This window comes from Bubalus kerabau, chromosome 10, assembly GCF_029407905.1.
Source record: "Bubalus kerabau isolate K-KA32 ecotype Philippines breed swamp buffalo chromosome 10, PCC_UOA_SB_1v2, whole genome shotgun sequence".
In the NCBI taxonomy this organism is placed as follows: Eukaryota; Metazoa; Chordata; class Mammalia; order Artiodactyla; family Bovidae; genus Bubalus; species Bubalus kerabau.
The window spans coordinates 84,261,789-84,268,232 of NC_073633.1; positions in this window are offsets into that span (position 1 = coordinate 84,261,789).

A 6,444-nucleotide genomic window follows, 5' to 3' on the forward strand; every position below is an offset into this window, starting at 1 on the left:
GATGAACTCCCCAGGTCGGTAGGTGCCCAATATGTTACTGGAGATCAGTGGAGAAATAACTCCAGAAAGAATGAAGGGATAGAGCCAAAGCAAAAACAATACCAAGTTGTGGATGTGACTGGTGATAGGAGCAAGGTCTGATGCTGTAAAGAGCAATATTGCATAGGAACCTGGAATGTCAGGTCCATGAATCAAGGCAAATTGGAAGTGGTCAAACAGGAGATGGCAAGAGTGAATGTCAACATTCTAGGAATCAGCGAACTGAAATGGGCTGGAGTGGGTGAATTTAACTCAGATGACCATTATATCTACTACTGCGGGCAGGAATCCCTTAGAAGAGAGTAGCCATCATGTCAACAAAAGAGTCCGAAATGCAGTACTTGGATGCAATCTCAAAAATGACAGAATGATCTCTGTTGGTTTCCAAGGCAAACCATTCAATATCACAGTAATCCAAGTCTATTCCCCAACCAGTAACACTGAAGAAGCTGAAGCTGAACGGTTCTATGAAGACCTACAAGACCTTCTAGAACTAACATGCAAAAAAGATGTCCTTTTCATTATAGGGGACTGGAATGCAAAAATAGGAAGTCAAGAAACACCTGGAGTAACAGGCAAATTTGGTCTTGAAGTACAGAAGCAGGGCAAAGGCTAATAGAGTTTCGCCAAGAGAATGCACTGGTCATAGCAAACATCCTCTTCCAACAACACAAGAGAAGACTCTACACACGGACAGTACATCATGTGTACTATGCAGAGTACATCATGAGAAACGCTGGGCTGAAAGAAGCATAAGCTGGAATCAAGATTGCCGGGAGAAATATCAATAACCTCAGATGTGCAGATGATACCACCCTTATGGCAGAAAGTGAAGAACTAAAGAGCCTCTTGATGAAAGTGAAACAGGAGAGTAAAAAAATTGGCATAAAGCTCAACATTCAGAAAACTAAGATCATAGCATCTGGTCCCATCACTTCATGGGAAATAGATGGGGAAACAGTGGAAACAGTGGCTGACTTTATTTTCTGGGGCTCCAAAATCACTGCAGATGATGACTGCAGCCATGAAATTAAAAGATGCTTGCTCCTTGGAAGGAAAGTTGTGACCAACCTAGACAGCATATTAAAAAACAGAGACATTACTTTGCCAACAAAGGTCCATCTAGTCAAGGCTATGGTTTTTCCTGTGGTCATGTATGGATGTGAGAGTTGGACTATAAAGAAAGCTGAGCACTGAAGAACTGATGCTTTTGAACTGTGGTGTTGGAGAAGACTCTTGAGAGTCCCTTGGACTGCAAGGAGATCCAACCAGTCCATCTTAAAGGAGATCAGTCCTGGGTGTTCATTGGAAGGACTGATGTTGAAGCTGAAACTCCAGTACTTCGGCCACCTGATGCGAAGAGCTGACTCATCTGAAAAGACCCTGACACTGGGAAGAATTGAGGGTAGGAGGAGAAGGGGACGACAGAGGATGAAATGGTTGGATGGCATCACTGACTCAATGGACATGAGTTTGGATAAACTCTGGCAGTTGGTAATGGACAGGGAGGCCTGGCGTGCTGCGGTTCATGGGGTCGCAAAGCGTCAGACACAACTGAGCGACTGAATTGAACTGAACACAACCAGAGTTTCCCCTCTGGGAATGATGGGGTTCAAAACCCATCATTAGACTTGCCCAGATTCTTAGCCTCCACCCTACCCCTCCAACATACACACCCTGTCCCCCCCCACACACACGTACAACACATTCATCTGCACTCTCATATACACACACTCAGAGACTCCTCATTCTGATCAGTCCCCGAGGACCCAGACTTTGCCTCACTCACCCTGACTCATGCCTTTTCTCCGGAGGCACCAGCCTGGAATGTCTAATCTACCCACATTAAACCCATCTCACTTCTTCCTCAGGGACAGAGTTACCTCCCTAGCAAAGGTCATCATAACACACTGTCCCCAAGAGCCTTTGAGACAGGACTTATTGGCTGAGTAGTTATGCCTTTCTGCATTTTCTTTACTGTGTTGTTGACAATCTGCACACATCCAGAGAACTAAAAATAAATAGCAGGAGGGCTGACTTGTTTGAAGCTGGGTCAGTGTTTATTTTCTCAAAGATTGAACTTCCCTGATGTGGATGTAAAGCTACATGAAATGGGCCTTGGATACATGGACTGTGGTCTGTGTTTTAAATATACAGACAGGGAGGATTTGCCCTGAAAATCTTAACTGTGGAATCCCTGTCTCACTCACCTTGCCCCACTCCCAGGTCAGGTCTAGGGCATGGGAGACACACTCCACGAATCTTCTACTTTGCCCCGGTGCTGCCTGATTCTACTTCTCCCCCTGCCTTGACACACCAAGCCAATGGACACCCTTCTCGAGGCCTTACTGTCCCCATCTGGCAAGTGGGTCAGTGAAATAGAATGGGGGGGGAAACGATGGCAGAATGTTGATCTTAACTGTTTTAGTGTCTTAAGGATTGAAGTGGTTTGTGACAAAAGAGAGATGAAGTCCTTTCTGGTGGTGATGACCTCGCCACAAGAACATGCCTCTCGCCAAGGATCTCCTTCATCCCTCTCCAGAATAGAAAACATAGGAAGGAACGCCTGGTTCTTATTTCGTGGATGTGAAATGCCCAGGATGCTATTCAATCACCACCACTTTTAGCCATGCATAAACAGTAGTTTTGTGTGTTGGCTGCTCTACTGTCCTCTGCCAGGCTATGAGGAAAAACAAGCTTCCAGAAGGATGGTCCTTCAGATGGAAGCACCACTGAAAGCACCCTATGCCAAGGTGAATGGAAAACCATCCCAATAAACACATTTTGCATACGAAAAAAGAGAAAAAGACAGATGAAAAGCCAGTCCTCCAAGACCTTGACTCCCTTTCTTTCTTATTCTGCCCAGCTAGAGATTAAAATGCCTGGGCTCCAGCCCCCAGGCTCAAGACCCCTGGCAGTGAGCCCAGGTAACCACCGTATGCTCAGAGCTATCTCTTCTGTAGGTTCCATTTACAAAGTGGTAACGCCAAGGAAAAGGCCATGTGTAACTTACTCCCTAAATCCTCAGTGCCAGCTTCTCCAGTAGGCTCAATAGACAAGGTTCCTAAAGTCCTGGCTTGGTTAATTTTATGTGTCAGCTTGACTGAGCCATGAGATGCCCAGATATCTGGTTAAACATTATCCTGGGTATGTTTGTGTTTCTGGCTGAGATTTGAATCAGTGGACCCATCGAGCAGATTGACCTGTCCAATGTGGGTGGGCCTCGTCCAATTTGTTGGAGGCCTAAATAGGACAAAAGAAGGCAGAACAGGGAGGCTTTCAAGCTCTCTTAGCCTGGGACATTGACTTTCTGTCTTCAATCTCAGACTCAGATAAGAACTTACGCCATTGGCTCTCCTGGTTCTTCGGGTTGTCAGCTGAAGCCTGTAGGACTCCTTGGCCTCTGTTACCACATGAGCTAATTCCTTACAATAAATCTCTTTGTATATTTATATATCTATATATCTCCTACTGGTTCTCTTTCTGTGGAGAACCCAGACTAATACAGTTACCAGTACGTTTAGGGGTCCATGAAAATGCTGCAGTTTTTTTAATCAGAAAGAGAAGACAAATATAATAAAAATGCATATACAAAAAAACTAGTCAAGGCTGAATTATACTTGTCTTTATGCCAGTGTAGTCACGAAGTATAATTTTAAATATATTTTTATAGAAGAATAAGCCTATAAGGGGACAAGTGCCTAAAGCCCAGGAAAGCCATAACGTGACCCCACTCACCCTCCATAGTGCTCCATCCTTGAGGATTGGGGTCTTTTTATCTGGGAACCAGTGTCCACCCATTGGTTCAGTGGGTTGACCAGGATGGTGTCTCTATGGCCTTTAACTGACCTTGAAGATGAGGTTATTTTGGAGTTGCCCTCTTGAGTTGTATCTATTAATAGAACTGTGTGTGTGTGTGTGTGTGTGTGTGTGTGTGTGTGTCTAGTAGGGGTGGGTCTAGCTGTGCAAAAGGCAGAGTAAACCAGAGCTAGGAATTTGATAGCAATAGCTTCTCCTTCAGAAGAGGTTGGCTGTAAGGAGCACCGTCCCTGCCTCCACCCCGACCAGTTTTCCTCTGTGTCCTGTCCTGGTTCTTGTCTAATTAGGTTGACCTCTCTCTCCTAGAGACCAGGACTCAATATTTAGTCTCCAAGATATGTCAGATACTGCTCGGGGCAGAGATCAACAACACCATGCCTGTAGTCTTTGCAAGCAGTTTTCCCTGGGGGCTCAGACAGTGTAGAATCTGCCTGCAATGTAAGTGACTTGGGTTCGATCCCTGGGTTGGGAAGATCCCCTGGAGAAGGGAATGGCTACCCACTCCAGTATTCTTCCCTGGAGAGTCCCATGGATGGAGGAGACTGGTGGGCTACAATCCATGGGGTTGCAAAGAGTCAGACACGACTGAGACACACACACACACACAAAAAAGGCCTGTAAACAAGCTGATGGAATAGAGTACCAGGTGCTATGGGAAGACCTGTTGTCATTCTGCCTGGGTGAGCCACGGAGACATCCCACAGGTGGGAACACTTGAGCAAGGCTTGGAAGTATGGTTGCGATTTTGACCACGGATGTAGCCTCAGCGGAGAGGGGGAGAGGGTGTGCATCCTTCCATCTGCCCGGAGGGAAGAATTTGTGTGTGATGATGAGAAATGTGATAGAACTGAGAGCAGTTACGTGAATTGAGCTCTGTCAGTTGTGAGCCCCAGATTACAACTCTGTCCTGTGACAGTGTAAAATGAATCCTTCCGGCTAAAAAACAGAAGCAAACGTAAACTAAGAGCACTCTGTCAGGACTTCCCTGAGAGTCCTGTGGTTGAGACCTCGCCTTCCTAATGCAGGGAGTCAGATTTGATCCCTGGTTTGGGAGCTAAGTTCCCACACATCTCAGGGCTGAAAAACCAGAATATAAACAACAGAAGCAATATTGTAACAAATTCAATAAAGACTTTTAAATGGTCCAGATTAAAAAAAAAAAAAAAAAAGAGTTCCCTGTCATAGAAGACCTTCCACCACCACAAAGCATTCTGGGCCCTACAGCCTCTGTGATCACCTGCACTTTGACAGGAAACAAAGGGAAAGAAGGTCATGCCAACAGACAGCATGGCTCAGGCAAAGGGGAGGAGGGCCCATGCCTTGGGGATGGCAGGTAGTTCTGCCAACTCAGAAGTGGGGTATAAGAATGACATGGCCCCAACCAAGCCCCTTACCCAGATAAGGAAACAGGTACCAAGAAAATGGGGCTTCCCTGGTGTCTCAGGCATAAAATCTACCTGCAATGCTGGAGACCCGAGTTTGATCCCTAGGTAGGGAAGATCCTCTGGAGGAGGGCATGGAAATCCCCTCTAGTATTCTTGCCTGGAGAATCCCATGGACAGAGGAGCCTGGCGGGCTACAGTCCATAGGGTTGAAAAGAGCTGGAGATGATGGAGAAAAGGATCATCCTTGCCTTCCCTGGGAGGAGGGTGGCCTCTTAACAATGAACATGATAAAGTAAGTGTCCAGAGTGTGTTTCTGAGGCTCTTGCTATAAACATCCTAACTGATTTAGGCACTACACATATAATATATATATAGTATAGTGTACTATATGTAACAGAAAAAGATTAGTCTGTGTTCTGGGTTCCTGGCACAGAGATCCTAAAACCCTTGGAATTTCCTGATAGGAGTGTCTTTTCCTATTCACAATGGGCCCTTTTGAACACACTAGAGTTTATGCTAATGAGGTGACTCAGGATGAGACCTCTAGAGATAGCTTTATGGGGGCTGCTCACCCAAAAAACCAATTATTCTTTTTTTTTTATTTTATTTTTAAACTTTACAAAATTGTATTAGTTTTGCCAAATATCAAAATGAATCCACCACAGGTATACATGTGTTCCCCATCCTGAACCCTCCTCCCTCCTCCCTCCCCATACCATGCCTCTGGGTTGTCCCAGTGCACTAGCCCCAAGCATCCAGTATCGTGCATCGAACCTGGACTGGCAACTCGTTTCATACATGATATTATACATGTTTCCATGCCATTCTCCCAAATCTTCCCACCCTCTCCCTCTCCCACAGAGTCCATAAGACTGTTCTATACATCAGTGTCTCTTTTGCTGTCTCGTACACAGGGTTATTGTTACCATCTTTCTAAATTCCATATATATGCATTAGTATACTGTATTGGTGTTTTTCTTTCTGGCTTACTTCACTCTGTATAATAAGGACCAATTATTCTTGAGGGTGGGAATTTTCAGCCCTACCTCCCAACCTCTAAGGAAGGGAGGGGCTGGAGGCTGAGTTATAAAAACTTGGGAGCAATGAGATTTGGAATGTTAGGGTTGGTGAACATTTCAAGGCGCTAGGTGGGCAGTGCACCCTGAGAGGACCCAGAAGTGCCCCCCATACTTTTCCCTGT